The sequence below is a fragment of the Panthera tigris genome, chromosome C1 (genome assembly GCF_018350195.1).
Source record: "Panthera tigris isolate Pti1 chromosome C1, P.tigris_Pti1_mat1.1, whole genome shotgun sequence".
Taxonomy (NCBI): Eukaryota; Metazoa; Chordata; class Mammalia; order Carnivora; family Felidae; genus Panthera; species Panthera tigris.
In genome coordinates, this window is record NC_056667.1 from 161,243,410 (window position 1) to 161,260,469 (window position 17,060).

At 40.8% G+C, this 17,060-nt stretch overlaps 1 long non-coding RNA gene across 1 annotated transcript; it reads right to left on the reverse strand.

Annotated features, from left to right (window-relative positions):
* Positions 1-1,480: 1,480 nt before the first annotated feature.
* LOC122241374 lies at positions 1,481-16,594 on the reverse strand. The gene is made up of 4 exons (XR_006221480.1): positions 16,289-16,594; positions 13,894-13,975; positions 2,158-2,331; positions 1,481-1,676 (listed from the first exon to the last, which is right to left on the reverse strand). It is a non-coding gene; the product is annotated as an uncharacterized LOC122241374 (long non-coding RNA).
* Positions 16,595-17,060: the final 466 nt, after the last annotated feature.

A 17,060-nucleotide genomic window follows, 5' to 3' on the forward strand; every position in this document is an offset into this window, starting at 1 on the left:
ATCATCAAATGGACCTTCTGGAATCACATGCCACCTGGATACAATCTTTCTGAGAGCAGAAATAGGGAATGTGCAGGCAACAATATATTTTCATTATTCTCCAAAAGAAAAGGCCTGCTGGGAAGGAAGGGCTGTGGAACATCCATTTTCTCCCCAGGCTTACACATGAAAGAATTTTATATGTGAAACACCTGTAAAGCACGGATTATCCGATGTGTTTATTATAAGTCCACTGCCCAGTTTATTGCTTATCCCATCATGATCCTGAGCAAACACTCATAACAAATGAAAGCCTACCGTTTGTAAACCTGGAATCTGAACACCACTGAACACATTTCGTAGCCCTGAAAATCCTGCTTCTTTTTCTCTTTGATGTTGCCTGTGGGAGGGTGAATTCTGCCTAACCAATAGAATGACACTGAGCTAGGACATGAACAGGTTCAGTGTGGTGTGTATCATGTTCTTCATAGAAATTTCCAAGGCACAAGAAAGATTTTCAAAACTGCTTAAGAATATAGCTTTACCTGGGCCATTTAAGACTATACTCTCTCTGCAAGGGACTTAGCCCAGGAACTAAAGCATCTGATGAGAAAGGATGGAAAGAAAGATAACCCAGGCTTCTCAAGGAGGCAGGCCTCGGTTCATTTTGTTCCTTCTGCTGCATGAGTGAGGAGAAAGTACCAAAAAGGGACAAAATATCTGAATGTTTTGAGCAGGAGTCATGTCAGCTTACCTTATGAAAGCAAGAAGGAGAAGAAAAGGCATGTTTTGGGGCGCCTGGGTGGCTCAGTGGGTTAAGCGTCCGACTTCAGCTCAGGTCACAATCTTGCGGTCCATGAGTTCGAGCCCTGCCTCGGGCTCTGGGCTAATGGCTCAGAGCCTGGAGCCTGCTTCCGATTCTGTGTCTCCCTCTCTCTCTGCCCCTCCCCTGTTCATGCCCTGCCTCTCTGTCTCAAAAATAAAGAAACGTTAAAAAAAAAAAATTAAAAAAAAAAAAAGAAAGAAAAGGCGTGACTTTAATCACAATGGCCTTGCCTACAGGTAATTGTAAACTAAGAAGTTTTTTGAGATCTAACCAGAGTGTCAACTCCTCCTTGGAGGGAGGGGCATGTAATTTCCCTTTACCTTTTTATAGTTGACAGAGCACAAATTTCTTATCTAAGCAACTAGCTTTCAATCCTGGATTGGCTTTGACGAACACAGTCCCCACGTCCATGCTGTACTCCTGCCCAGCCTGATTTACATACTTGGTGAAACTGCTCACACTGCTAGCCTGAACATATCTGGACAGGCACCAACATCAGAACTGACAGAATTCTCCGTCTCTTCCAGAAACCATGTGCTGGTTTTTATCACAGGATGTGGGCCCAATGCCCTTGCCAGGGCCATCAGCCACCTTGTCTCTTGAATTCTGCCTTTTGCTAATCCCCTAGATACAGAAGGAGGGGAGTTTCCTCTCTGGTTTAAAAGCTCGTTGGAGGAATCCTATATTGACCAGCCAGTCATCTCTTTCACACTGATGAAGATGGGGCTTTACCTTAGACCCTTCTCAGTCCCTTTTGGGACTGCTGAAGCCCTTTGTTGGTGGATTGAGAAGGCTTTTAAGGAACATTTGCTTCTTCAGCAATTGCATTCATCTTAGTCTTCATAGCACGTGTTCCATCTACGTCAGCATCCTGCCAGGGGAAAGACGAATTTCTGATTTTCAAGTTCAAAGCTTATGCCTCTGTCAGATCATCCACTCAGTGGCTGGTTTTCATCTTCTGGAAACCTTGAACTTTCCGCTCATGTGCCTGGCAAAGACAACTGGCAAGTTCAAAGCTCAATGAATAATCTCACCTTTGCCTACTCTCTCAGGTCTGTCCATTACTCAGAATCTCTTAGCTAACTCATCTCATCCAGTAATAATGATAGAGAATTTTCTCTCTACAGGCAGTGGGATGGGAGTGGGGGTTAAAGTCTCACATGCGCTAATAAAGAAAACATAACAGTAATATCAGGAAGACCATCATATCATAATGGAAACTGGAAAAGAGAGTAGAATCAGGCAACAGACAAAAATGAAGGTCCTTAAATTGTGGTGGAGCTCAGTCTCTTTCAAAGAACTATAAAATCAAACATCATATCAAAATTCTTGAATCACAAATGGAGACTTACAAAATCTGTATGGTAGCAGAACTCTTCAAAAATAGTTCCTGCCCAGCACATGTTCGTGACATCAGGATAACCACTGGTTCCTACGTGATGAGCTAAAGCGAAGGTGTGGGGATGATTGCAGCCAGAAGAATTGCTGACATTCAGCTTCAGACCGTGCGGCATCTCAATGGAATACTGGAAAAAAAAAAAAAAATCAATGACAGCTCTTCTTGAGAAAAGATTTTGAGTAGGGGACAAAGTTTAAAGGACAGTGATAGGAACTGTGAATGGTGGTGGCTGCCATACATTTTAAAAAGAACCTGTGCGGGAATAAATGCTTTGGAGCACTATTGTTATACAGAATCACCACTATCTTTGGCGTTAACTAGTTAGTGATTGGTCCTGTTAAGGAATCATTTCTCCTCCATCTTTCCACCCACAACACACAAATGCACTTAGGAACAATGGTTCATATTTCCCTAGAGGTTTCATAATTCTTAAATTGGAAGTGTAGTGATGAAATTTGCAAGGATAGTGCATAAATAATCAAGTCCGTCTTATTTGAATGATCAGAACAGGTCTGTTGAATTACTTCTTCATCAGATGCATCCCATTTAATAACTGGAAGATTGCATTATTGTTCTTAATTATTCACCACACTTCCTGTAAGAGAATTATATATCCTACGCATCTCCATGTGACTTGCAGTCCCCTCCTAGGAGAGGCACATGCTTCCTCACTCTGTTAACATTAGGTTTAACCACGTGATATGTTTTGGCCAATGAAATGTGAGGCATAATTGTCCTGTAGCATCTAAACAAAAGCTTAAGAGGGGCGCCTGGGTGGCTCAGTTGGTTAAGCATTAGACTCTTGATCTCAGCTCAGGTCATGATCTCATGGCTCATGAGTTTGAGCCCCGCCTGGAGCCCCGCGCTGACAGCACTGGAGCCTGCTTGGATTTTCTCTCTCTCTCTCTCTCTCTCTCTGCCCCTCCTCCACTTATGCTCGCTCTCTCTCTTTCTCTCTCAAAATAAATAAACATTTTTTTTTAAAAATTAAATAAATGAAAGCTTAAGAGCCACTGCCTGGTTCAGCCATTATGCTCTTTTCACTCTGCCATAATAATGAGTGTCCTAAATAGGTGTTGCTCCTTCAACCTGGATCTCAAAATGAACACACCTTGAGCAGAGCCACAGCTTACACATTCCATAAGTGAGAAATAAACCTTTGTTGTTGTAAGCCACTAAGATTTGTGCATGCTTATCGCAAGGTAACTAGCAAAATCTCATTTGTACAGTAATCATGCAGAGTAGCACAGTAGCTATGCAATATACGTAAAATCCAGATGCAGAGCTAGAGTCCAAATGGCTTAGATAAAAACATAGCTCATGAAGAAATGTCATTGATGTTAATCTTTTTTTTTTTTTTTTTTTTTTTTTTTTTACCTACAACCTTCTCACTTATTTGGAAGAGTGATAACAAACAGGTTGTTGAACATAATATAGCCAGCTTCTCCATGTTCATGGAAAAGACTTTTGATGTGCTCAGATTAAGACTGTTATCAGCTTGTCTCTCCAAATAAAAACCACGTGCTAACTTTTAAGGGAATTGTCATTTTTGGTCAAAACATTACTAATTCTCAGAGTACTGTATAGAGTGAGGAATTAATTTGTGTTTATGAGTTTGTACGAATAATTCAGTTATTTCCAACAGAAGCCCTAGGACCCAGACAATTTCTATGGGATTTTATAGCTAATGAAGCTCCACATGATAATTAGTCCGCCTTTCAGTTATATTTTATTTTGAGAATCCAACTTTTACAGTTTCTAGGTTTGACATCTTTAAGGCCAAATGCTGCAGCTTCACTTTTGAAGACAAATTATTTCAAGTTCTGTATCTACACGATATCAAAATGATTGGTCAAGTCTATGAAAACATTAGGTAATACAATGTTGGCACAAGGTGAATCCCAGTGACTGGTAAATGAGGCCACATTCCTCATTTCTGGCCTTGGTCTTATATTTAGGAATATCTTTGCCTCCCTGTGATTATGAAGAGATTTACCACTTACTTCTGGGTTCCCAAAGTGAGGGACAAATAAAAAGACTTCTAGAAGTAGACCCAGGCCTTGTGGAGAGGGTGGCTATTTGCCCATTAGCTTCATTTGGGGCAGCAGCATCCCTAATCCAGATTGGGCTTCCCCATCTGAGTATTCTAGTAGCCATGTCCTCCTGGCTTTCAGAAGGCCAGTTTGCTGGTCTGTTCCTTGCCATATACCATAAAGGAGAACCTTCCTGAATGCCTGTTCCCCAATCTCAGTCTACCCTAGGACAGTCCTGTCTACTAAGCCTGCTGTACTGATGGCTTGTGGATCCAGTGGATAGGATGTTCAAAAGGAGAATCAATGACCTATATTATTGCTGAGGAAATCCATATTAAGCCCCTGTACAAATCGGTCTATACCTTCATTCCTTCTTTATTTTCCTTAGGAGATAAATATTATACTTACCAAATTGGGGAGCTTGACTCAGCCTCTAGGCCAGATGAATTTTCTAATACTTCTCCTAAGCATAATAACTTCATTCAGTCATAGACAAGAGTTCCTAGACAACCCCCCCTTAGACTCCCTTCCAAGTAAACCATCACTTCGTCCTATTGCTGTCACACGTGTCACTTCTACATATGTTGTAAACCCCACATTACATTATTTTGTTGTTGTTATTGTTTAAAAAGTAATCTTTTTAGAAGATTCAAGGAATAGGGAACAATCAAACACATTTCCCTCTATTACCATTTCCAATGCTTTTGATTCTTTTTGGTAGTTTCATATTTCTGCCTAAAAGATTTCCTTCAACATTTTTTACAATGTGGCTAACACTGGTGATAAATTACTTCAGGTTTTTAATGCCTGAAAAAGTCTTTATTTTTCCTTCATTTTTAAAAGGTATTTTAGTGTAGTATATATTGGATAGCTTTTTGTTTTTCAGTACTTTAAATATGTCGCTTTTTAAAATTTGTTTACATTTTTCCTTTTTTTTTAATGTTTATTTATCTTTGAGAGAGAAAGCACAAGCAGAGGAGGGGCAGGGGTGGGGGGCGGGGCAGAGGATCTGAAACAGTATCCGTGCTGACAGCAGCAAGCCCAATGTGGGACTCGAACTCAGGAACCGTGAGATCATGACCTGAGCCAAAGTAGGATGCTCAACCAACTGAACCACCCAGGTGCCCGAATGTTTACATTGTCTCTGTTAAGAAGTGTTCTGTCATCGTTATCTTTGTTCCTCTGTGTATGTCATGTTTTGTTTTGTTTTGTTTGTCCTTCTCTGGTTGCTTTTAATATTCTCTCTTTATAACTTGTTTTAAGCAATTTGATCATGATGTTGCCTTGGTATTTTCTTCATGCTCTTGTGCTTGGGGTTTGTTGTACTTCTTTGATCTAGTCTTTACCAAAGTTGGAAAACTTTTGGGTTTATTTCTTTAAGGGTTTTTTTCTGTCACTCCCACCCCTCTTTCTGTCAGGGCTCCAGTTACGTATGTATACACTAGGCCACTTGAAGTTGGCCCACAGCTCACTGGTGCTCTGTTCCTTTTGTTCCTCCAGACTTGTTTCTGTCTGGCTTCATTGTGTATAGTTTATAATGCCATGTCTTCAAGTTCACTCCTGTTTTTTCTGCAATATCCAGTCTGTAATTAATCCTATCCAGTGTATTTTTCATCTCTGTCATTGCTTTCATCTCTGTAAGTTCATTTTGTGTCTTTTCATATCTTCCGTGTCTCTACTTAACACATTTAATCTTTCCTCTAGTTCAGGGCCTCTCAACCTCAGCACTACTGACATTTTGGGCTGGGCAATTCTGTGTCGTGGGGGGTGTCATTGCACACTGTAGGATGGTTAGTAGCAACCTTGGCTTCTCCCCGCTACATGCCAATGGCACCACTTCTGCCAAATTGTGACAACCAAACTGTCTCCAGACATTGCTAAATGTTGCCTGGGGGGAGAGAGCACTCCTCTGTTGAAAATTACTAGTACATTTTGGGACATAGGCAATGCAGTTGTGATAACTCAATGTCTTTGCCTATTGAATTCTGCCATCTGTGTTAGTTTTCTCCCATTTCTATTGATTGATTTTTCTCCTTATAGCTTTCTTGCTTCTTCACACATCTTACAGTTTTTAAATTATTATATTATACATTTTTTATTATTATTCACATTGTGAATACTTTCCTGAGTAATGGATATATATTTTTTTAACATTTTATTTTTTCAGAGACAGAGGGTGAGCAGGGGAGGGGAGAGGAGAGAGAGAGAGAGAGAGAGAGAGACACAGAACTCGAAGCAGTCTCCAGGTTCTGAGCTGTCAGCACAGAGCCTGATGTGGGGCTCAAACCCACGAACGTGAGACCATGACCTGAGCTGAAATTGGATGCTCAACCGACTGAGCCACCCACATGCCCCAGGTGATGGATATTCTTATAGTCCTATAAATAAATTGTGTCTGGTGAACACGCCATTGACCATTAGCCTATAGAGGAAATGATTCTGTACATTTTATTCCCTGTAAATATTTATCAGTATTTCATCTACTAGCAAATTAATTTCAGCATTTCTGAATGCTGCCATGCGTGTTTGTTCCTTGGATTCCTCTTTGAAAGGGTTTTAACCTCTTACTGCTTCCCTCATTAATGAGTTAAATAAAATCTTTGATATGTATTTTTTTAATATTTGTGTGATAGTCATAATTTTGCCTTACTTGTAAAAATATATTTTATTAGTAGCATATATGAATCATTATAATGTGCATGATTATTATTGTTGTTGTTGTGTATGAGAGGATTTGGACAACACATCAAACTGTCCTTTGGAACAAAGTGCATTTTTGCTAAGTCCTGGCTTGGTTCCAAGTTCTCTATGACAAATCTGGCCAGCCACCTATTTTTATCAATAAAACTTCGTTGGCACACAGCCACACTCATTCATTTTACACTTTGTCTCTGGCTGCTTTTGAGCTACAAAGACAGACCTGAGAGTTGTAACAGAGACCATACGACCCACAAGCCTAAAATATTTACTCTCTGGCTCTTGGTAGGAAAAGTTTGTTGACTCCTGCTTTCTGATTTCACATGAACCTGCTTTAGCATAAAAACTGCAAATGAAAATTCTATTTCTTATTTAAGTTGAGATTGTTAGTTGTTGTTGTTGTTGTTTTCTGTGCCTCCAAATAGATGTGCAATGCTATTTGCAGGGTACAGGGGCTTCTGCATTTGGGGAGACTAAATAGCATAGTGTTTAATACCTCCCACTGGCCTTGAAGTCAGAATGGACAGGGTTTGAAACCACACTCCCTCACTTAGGGCTGACAGACCTCAATCAGGCTACTTAATCTCTCTCTTTTTTCTGTTTTTTTGAGGGGGGAGGGGCAGAGGGAGAGAGAGAATCTCAAGCAGGCTCCACACTGGGTGTGGGACTTGATCTCACAACAGCGAGATCACGACCTGAGCCGAAATCAAGAGTCTGATGCTTAAGCATAACCAACTAAGCCACCCAGGTGCTCTCAGGCTGTTTAACCGTTTAACCTTCCCAAGGCTGTATTATGTTATCCATCAAGTAGGAGTAATAATGTCTCATAGGGTAGTTATAAGAATTAAATGATCTGCTATATGCAAAGAGCTTAATAGCCAGAACATAGAAATCCATGTTGTTATTGGCCATAGGAAAGCTTTGGAAAACACAGAAAAATGACATCTATGCCTATTTTTGTAAATTTCTAAAGTCATACCTTTTTCCAGACTGCCTGACTTCAAGGGGGGGAGGGTCAGAGAAAGAGGGAGACACAGAATCCGAAACAGGCTCCAGGCTCTGAGTGGTCAGCACAGAGCCCGACGCGGGGCTCAAACCCTCAGACCGAGAGATTGTGACCTGAGCTGAAGTCCGACGCTTAGCTGACTGAGCCACCCAGGTGCCCCGAAGACCAATTCTTATCATAGGGGCCATTATCAGAGCCAACACGTTTGCATAACAAAAGGATTTTTGAGTCCCCACTGGTTAGCCTCCTGTTTGGAAACAGTAGTTAAAAGAAAAATATCTGAGTGCTGCTACAAAATACACTGTTCCCTGGGACTTTAACAAGAGATAACAGAATTATATTATGGTACGTTTTCCTAAGGTAGCTAGAAAGGGAATAAAATTCTCTCTGGGTCTCTGGTGTTTCCCTTGTGATTTTAAGCCTGACTCTGCCTTTGCCTCTTTCACTATACTGAAACTCTGCCACCCTGTGTCACTTTAAGCCAGTCATTTAATTGCTTTGGGCCTCAGTTTCCTCATATGTAATACGAAGTTATTGGACTATTTCTCAGGTCCCTTCTGTCCCTGTCAATTTCAGATAGATATTTTTTTCTTTTTTTAAATTGTTTTGTGTTTTTATTTTATTTTTTAGAGAGACAGAGTGAGAGTGGGGAAGGGGCAGAGAGAGAGGGAAACACAGAATCCGAAGCAGGCTCCAGGCTCCGAGCTGTCAGCACAGAGCTCAACACGGGGCTCAAATTCACCAGCTGCAAAATCATGACCTGAGCCAAAGTCGGATGCTCAACCGACTAAGCCACCCAGGCACCCCAATACATATTTTTTTTTCTTAACAATTTTTGTTCTTACTCATCCAACATTCATTTCCTATCTATTATGTGTCAGGCAGTTTACTAGCCACAACAGTGAATAATGAGATGTGGCCTCTGCCCTCACATTAATAGTGATAACAAAAATGACAGCAAGCATATCATTAACAATAACTGATACCATACTACATTATAGGTTCCAAAACACTTTCACAGGCATTTTTACATTTGACCTTCACTGCAGCACTGTTAACTGGTTAGGACAAGTATCATCATCTCCATTTTACATATGAAGAAGCTGAGACTAAGAAATATTAAGTAATTTGGCCAAGGCTATCAGGAACTCATATTATCATTTAGGATTTAGAAATGTTGATACTGATTATTTACAAAGAACTTTCTATTGTGAAATGTTTCAAACATTCTAAAAAATAATATCATGGGGCGCCTGGGTGGCTCAGTTGGTTGAGCGTCCGACTTCAGCTCAGGTCATGATCTCGCAGTCTGTGAGTTCGAGCCCCGCGTAGGGCTCTGTGCTGACAGCTCAGAGCCCGGGGCCTGTTTCAGATTCTGTGTCTCTCTCTCTCTGACCCTCCCCCATTCATGCTCTGTCTCTGTCAAAAAATAAACGTTAAAAAAATAATAATGTGATGATGATAATTCCTGTATACCTCTAACCCAAAATTTAAAATTATCAATATTTTGACCATATTTCCTTCCTTCATCTTCCCCCATCCCACCAACTTTTTTTCTTTGCAGAACTGTTTTAAGCAAATCAGAGACCACGTTATTTAATTTCTTTGTACTCAACATAAATCTTTAAAAAGTAAGAGCATTATCTTAATATAACCACACTGCTGTTTTCATATTTAGCAACGTCAATAATAGTTTGTCTCATTTACATATAATTCTTGACGTTCACTTGGATAGAATGAAGTTTACAAATGTAGTATAAATTTGTCTCAGCATTGTTAACAGGTTCTTGGTTTCTAGATCTTCCCTCCTCACACAAAGCACTAATTTTGTGGATACTATTTGCCATCCTGTGTCTCGTCTCCCCCTTTCCCTTGGTTACAGATTTCCTAACTAGGAACAGAGCCATGTGGAAGAAAGACTGTTTCCCAGCCTTCCTTGCACCTGGATGTGGCTATGTGAGTAAATTCTATTACGGGAGATGTTAACTCAAGTGTCGAGTGTAGCTCCTGGGAAGTGTTCTTAAGGGGAGAGAGTATGTTTTCTTTGCCCTTCCTCCTTTTTGCTGCCTAGAATGTAGAATCAGTAGCTGGACCTTGAGCATCTTGATCTATAAGGCTGTGTACTAAGTAAAATAGGTGGGGCATCAAGAGAGGAGTCAGATCTCTGATGATCATGGAGTCATCATATCAGTTTAGAAGTAAACTTCCGGGGGTGCCAGGGTGGCTCAGCTGGTTAAGTATCCATCTTCACTCAGACTCAGGTCCATGATTTCACTGTTTGTGAGCCCGAGGCCCGCATCGGGGTCTGTGCTGGTTCAGAGTCTAGAGCCTGGTTCAGATTCTGTGTCTCCCTCTCTCTCTGCCCCTTCCCCACTCGTACTCTGTCTCTCTCAAAAATAAATAAACTTAAAAAAAAATTATTTTAAAGGAGTAAACTCCGATTTTCTAAACTTGAAGCCAATATATTTATCTTGGTTTCCCATCATTTTAACACAGGTAGCCAAATGAATCCCACCTTGCTCTCACCTGCATTTCTGTGCACTGCTTTCTCTATTTCTCAATTATGGTGGAGCTAGGCACATAGAAAAATGGGTTAGCTCTGAGTTAATGCCTTCTCATCTAAAATACCTATTAATTGAGATGTATCACATTCAACTTAATGTTTTAAAATGACAGATTGTCAACTTCCAAAACTCCTTTCCCTTAGGCCTGTCCTGGCTATACAATCAACATCTTTCCTACCTTCTTAATTGATAGGCAATCCAAATATACTAATGGTTTGGTTCTTAACAGAGGTATTTCGTTCAAAGTTTGCAGAAAGGATTTGGAGAAGGGTGGAAAAGGCCTGAACGGTTGAGTTTATAAAAAACACTGGATACTGAAATCAAACCCAGCCTCATGACCCCTCTCAGATCTCTGTAAATGCATCCCTGATTTCAGAGCTAGTCTGGGTGAGCTACAGTGAGCTGTCACAATTGATGCAGTCATTATCAGAAGATCACAGTATATATACAGAAGTTCAAATATTGTCAACAGTTCTACATTTAAAAGATTTCTTATGTAATTTTACAGCTGGCAAATCAACCCCTGATGACACAGTGAAATAGGACCAGGATATTAAAGCATTTAAACATGGGTTTTTAATTTGTTAACCAAACATTAGGACATTTCCTCAGTCTCTTTTCATATTAAAAAATTAAAAAAAAGACCTGCAGTAACAAAGAAAACTATTAAAGTTTTTTTCAAAGATGGAGGCTGATTTCTAACAAATAGAAGCTAATAGAAAAGAATGCACAATCGAGAGATTGAGCATTATTTTTTCCTATTGTAAATAGTTCTCTATTAAAGCAGTCTGTCAAATTTTATATTAAAGAGACGTCAGTAATGGAGTTATTAGATCAATATCCTCATTGCAGTGTTTTGAGCCAAAACAGAAATTCCCTGAGGTATGGAAATGTCTGGACTTGATGTTGTTTATCTGCTGATGAGAATTAAAAGAGCTGCAGTGTGCTTACAAATGTTGCAGGTGAGAGCAAAATGTTAAAACATTGCAAATTTTACACTTCCAAGAAACTAATGGAAAGGAATTCCCAATAATGAAAGCATAAGGAATACATAAAATCCTGCTTTACATCTCAGTCTTTGAGGAAAAACTTTAATTCTCAACTGCCACAGATGGTAAAAAGTGGCCCTTAGATGTCAGTTCTCTGCACTATTAGGAAGCTCCTTTCACATGTATATACATATATTATTGCAGACAGTATTTCCCCAAAAGAGGCTGGAACAGTATTTCGGATCCTAAGTGCTCTTTCTACAAAGTGGCCTAAACATTTCTCCCATGGAGAGGTAGAGTTTATGTCCTTTCCCCCTCAAACCTGGGCAAACATTTGTGACTGCCCCAACCAACAGAGCAGTGCAGAATGATCACAAAAATGCCATGCATTTCACCCTGCTTTCTTGGGACACTCACTCCAAGAACTCACAAGCATGCTGTGAGGAAGTCCAAATCAGCCCATGCAGAGACACCATATGGAGAGACCACAAATGGGTATCCTGGCGGATGGCCAGCAATCAAGTGCCAGAGGTGTGAATGAAGACTCATCTAGAAGATTCTAGTTTGGTCTTGAGTCTTCTCAGCTGAGGCTTCAAATATGGTGGAGCAGAGACAAGTGATCCATCCTCACTGTAGTCTAGCTGAGTTCCTGACTGACTGGCTGGGGGAGAAATGAGGAGATGCTGGTGGAAAGGTACAAACTTCCAGCTATAAGATGAGTAAGTTCTGGGGATCAAAGGATGTACAGATGGTGAGTATAGTTGTGGTAATTACCTGAGGTGATGGGTGTGTTAACTAACCTCATCGTGGTAACCATTTCACAATATATATGTGCTTTAAATCAACGTGTTTGTATACCTTACACTTACTCAATGTTATATGTCAATGATATCTCAAAAAAGCTGGGAAAAAAAAAGAAGCAGTACATTTTTTAAGTTGTTCAAGTCCTTAAGAAAAAGCCCTAACTGGGATATTGCTGGTTTGGCTCTTTTTTTTCCCCCCTTCTATTTTGACTTAGAGAACTCTGTGCATATATTTGCAAGCATTTTGTTGTTGTTCTGGGTGAGTTCACTGTAGAAAAATTACATTTTCTGCAAATGGAGTTGACATTCTCTTCCTCTCTTTTTAGTTCTCATCCTGGCTACAAATGTAATTCCTCAAATCAAAATATTTTACCTAGGTAGGGCAATCTCAAGTAAAGTGGAAGGACTGAAACCTTCATTTTGTTGAGCCATTATTTTGCAAAGGGGGACTTCCTGCACTGGAATTCTTTTTTTGGTCTTCTGCAGAATGACAAAATAAACAATTCCACAGGAGACTCATAAAAGGAGGCATCTCGGGGCACCTGGGTGGCTCAGTCGGTTGAGCGGCCGACTTCCGCTCAGGTCATGATCTCAGGGTCGTGAGTTCGAGCCCCGCGTCGGGCTCTGTGCTGACAGCTCGGAGCCTGGAGCCTGTTTCGGATTCTGTGTCTCCCTCTCTCTGCCCCTTCCCCGCTCATGCTCTGTCTCTCTCTGTCTCTCAAAGATGAATAAATGTTAAAAAAAAAAAAATTAAAAAAAAAAAAAAAAGGAGGCATCTCACCAACAAGAACAGAACTACCCACTACTTCTTTTGATTAACTCACACCATAGCCCCAGGTCTTGAACCAACTTCCTTTTACTGAAGAGAAAGGATTTGAATATTTGTAATTTTATTTTATTTTATGTTTATTTATTTATTTTGAGGCAGGGAGGGGCACAGACAAGGAGAAAGGGAGAGAGAGAATCCCAAGCAGGCTCTGCACTGTGAGTGCAGAGCCTGATGTGGGGCTTGATCCCTTGATCTCATGAACCATGAGATCATGGCCTGAGCTGAAATCAAGAGTTGAATCAAGCTGAAATCAGCTTAACCAACTGAGCCACCCAGGTGCCCTGATATTTGTAATTTGATACAATCAGTTGTTGGTTTTTTGTTTTGTTTTGTCTTTTGGAAAGAAAGGGTAATTTTGAGTTATGTGCATTAGAAGCATAATTATGAGAGAAGCAAGGGAGTGTTCTCACAAATCCTCAAAGTCTACTTGTTCCAAAAAGCCCTAATGGACACCTTTCCCCTTGCTTGTTCTTCTCTGCTTCACCTCCTTGAAATGCTAATACACAGTTTATCAATTCTATAAAACTCAATGCAATGTGCATCACTCCCTCTCTCATTCCCTCATCTCACCAACTAGCATCATCACCCTCTTTGGGCATGCATCTACAAGGTATTTTCCAGAAAGATTCCATAGTAGACTATTGGCTCTTCCACTCACTTTTTTCCTCTTGCTAAGTCTCTAGGGACTGATCTAATGTGTTTAACCATCCCCCTCTTTAAAGAAAAAATAAATGAAGCCTTTAGATTTGTTTTAGTATTTCTTCTCACCTAGAAACTCCACCGGCAGGTTGAGGCCCTTGTATGGTATCCAGTGATAGATGCTGAATCCCATCCTTACTGGTATTTGCTCCTTGGAGGTGAAAAAATAAATGTTTTATAAAGCTCAAATTGGCCTTATCAAACAAAACATCTGCTAGATCAGTGAATGACTGGTGACAGCAGGAGACAGCAGTGCTGGCCTCTCCAATAGAAGTCACTGCAGTTAATGGAAGCTATTATGGGAAAATTCTGGCAAGAAGTTTTCTTTTCTTTTTTTTTTTCTCGACAGCTAAAATTTTTTAAAAGAAAAAAATGTATTCAGTTGCTAGGGTAACTGTGGTTTCAAAACTACTGTAACAAAAGCCAGATATCACATATCAAACTACCAAATTGTTAATTTGACTGGTATTTTAAAATAACTACCTAAAAGAGATATTTTCTCCTTATCTAGCTATAGAGGACAGGGAAAAGGTGGGGGGGATAGGAGGAAACTCAAGGAGGAGAAGAGAGGAAAAAGCAACTGGTAGATTCAAGAAATATTTTTGCCTTGCTAAATATTTGTTGGAAATAAAAACCCCCGTCACCATGTTACGGATACATTTGCATACAAGGCTTATTTAGTCAGATTCGAAACATAAGGAGGATACTGACTTATCCTGTTTTCAATTTCTTTTCCCACACTTCAAACCCTGCCTGGGTTTTAAGTGAATGGTTTTCTGTGTGGGCACTTGGTAAAGGAACTGGTTACTTAGGAGAGTCATGCGTGTTCTCAAATCTTTTATGGGTGATTGTGTTTTCCTGTGTCTTGCTTTTCATCACTTGATTTAAAGGGAATATGATAAAGTCAGTAAAGGCTTGGACTCTGGAGTCAGACATAACTAGGACTGAATTCCTTTTCTACCTTTTACTAAATTCTTTTAACTTCTCTGATCCTGTTTCTTCATTTATAAAAAAAGATATCAGGACAAATGTCATCATTACTTCAATAAATAAATTGCAAGGAAAGAAACAGGGAGAAGGGCCTATACATTCAAAGAGACTGGAGAGACTAAATGTGTGGGTATTGCTTAGATCTGATTTGAAAGGAAAAAAAGCAATTGTAAAAAGTCATTTAGGAGACAACTGGGGAGACTTTGAACACTGATTAGATGTTTGATAATATTAAGGAGTTATTTCAAATGTGTTTAGGCATGATTATAACCTGGTATTATGATTTTGGGTTTTTTAAAGAGTCTTGCTGTTTCAAGACCAACTGGAATATTTACAAATGAATGATATGATGTCTGAGATTTGCATCAAAATAAGGGAGGAGGAAGTGGATGGGCTAGAGATTAAACAAGCTTGGCTATGAGCTGACAATTGTTGATGCTGGGTGATGAACACAGAGGGGCTCATTTATCGTCTTGTCTCTGCTTTTAAATACATATTTGAGATTTTCCATGATAAAAGTTTAAAAAGGGAAATAGCAGTAATACTCACCTGATAAGATTATCATGTGGATTAAATGAGATGCTGTGTGTAAAGCACCTGGCAGAGTGCCTGGCATATAATAAGTGCTGGATAAATGGTAGCCATCTCTAGGAGAGACAAGGCCTCCTCTTTCCCATGTGCAGACTTGTGAAAGCCAGACCATGAAACGTGCTGCTGATTGGAGCAGCTAACCCTACTCCTTCCAAGACAGGCAGCCCTTAGCTCTTACCGCATTTATCTTTACCCAGCCTAATTCTGTACTAGACCCTGTGCTTTCCACACATAAATGAAAATTCTGTCTTACAGTAGCTGTTGATTTGGGCTTTAGCTCCCCAGTAAGTTTTAGGTGGGAATGCTATTTCAGTGGAAAACAGAAGGCAAGAACTTTTTTAGAGCTCAACTATTAAGTTTTTAGCATATTTACATATAGGATAGCCCTATATAATTTATTTAGCTTTTAGAACAATCCTTTCAAATCTAAATGATTAGCTTCAGTTTAGAGGGGGAGGAAACAGAAGTTTCCTGGTCTGCCCAAGATCACAGCATTAAGTGGTGGACCTTTTCTCATACCAAGCTCCTGAAAGTCCCAAAGGGCCCAGCAGTCCTGGCCATCAGCTCCTTTGCCTTTCTTTTCCTTGTCGTACCTTAAAAACAACCACGGCCCCCCACAAGTTAAGTTGACATCTCCAATCAAAAGAGTCTGAAGTCATAGTTATCTGTCCTGTGACTGATTTGCAGCCAGGGTGGTGAAAGTTCTAAATATCTGATGAGGAGAGTCACGGGCTTGGATGGAAGCTTGGGGCCTGCAGAGAAGAGGCTCGGGAAGAAGTAATAGAAAGAAAAAGGATTTGAGGATTGTACTGACATTTGTGTTTAATTTTCCTCTTGTTCTAAATGCTATTCCACTTTTAAGGAAAAGAGAAAGCAGAGATACCTTATAGGAGGGCTGTTCAATTCCAAAAATTAAAAACAGCCAGCTGCCATCCAGCACTGTCGGCCTTCATTCAAGCTCCAGCTGTAATTTAGTTCGGTGGTTGCGCCCGACACCCTAAACTTGCAAATGATGAGTTGACTTTAGAATCCAGCTTATTTAAATAAAGCGGGACAACTCCACGAAAAAGGCGGGTATCTGATTACACCCGGAGTTATTGGTTGTTTATATCCAACATTCCTGGGAATGGAGCGGAGAAAGAGGCACCACGAGAAACGCGAAAGGCCAGCGACAAAACGCTCCAGGAGAAAGCGTTAGTGTCTCAAACTGTAGGGTTAACCTCCTGGGTTCCACTCCAGAGCGTCGGGAGAGCTCGGGTTCTTTCAGCAGCCACCGGAAAGATTTCCAACCGACCCTCTCCCCTCCGTGGCCCTGAGGCCCTCACTCTAAGGCCACTCCAGCAGCCAGGCTGCAGTCTGGAGCCGACACCGACCGTCTCCAGAGCCAACCTCCCCAGGCCTGACCATCCCCTGCTGCGAATCCCGGATCCTCTCCCACGGGTTGGGCTAAAGTCCTCATAATTAAGAAACAATAACTATTTAAGAAGAAGCGCCAATAGCCCGCTCTCTGCGCGCCCAGGCTTGGCCTTTTCGGGAGTTCCGGCGGGGAAGGGAGCAGCCCGGGGAAAGGGAGACAGCTCGCGGAGGCCCGGGCGACTGGAGCACCCGGCGACCCGCCTCCCGGGCCCCGCCCTCGGTTTTCCCGCCCGGCGGGG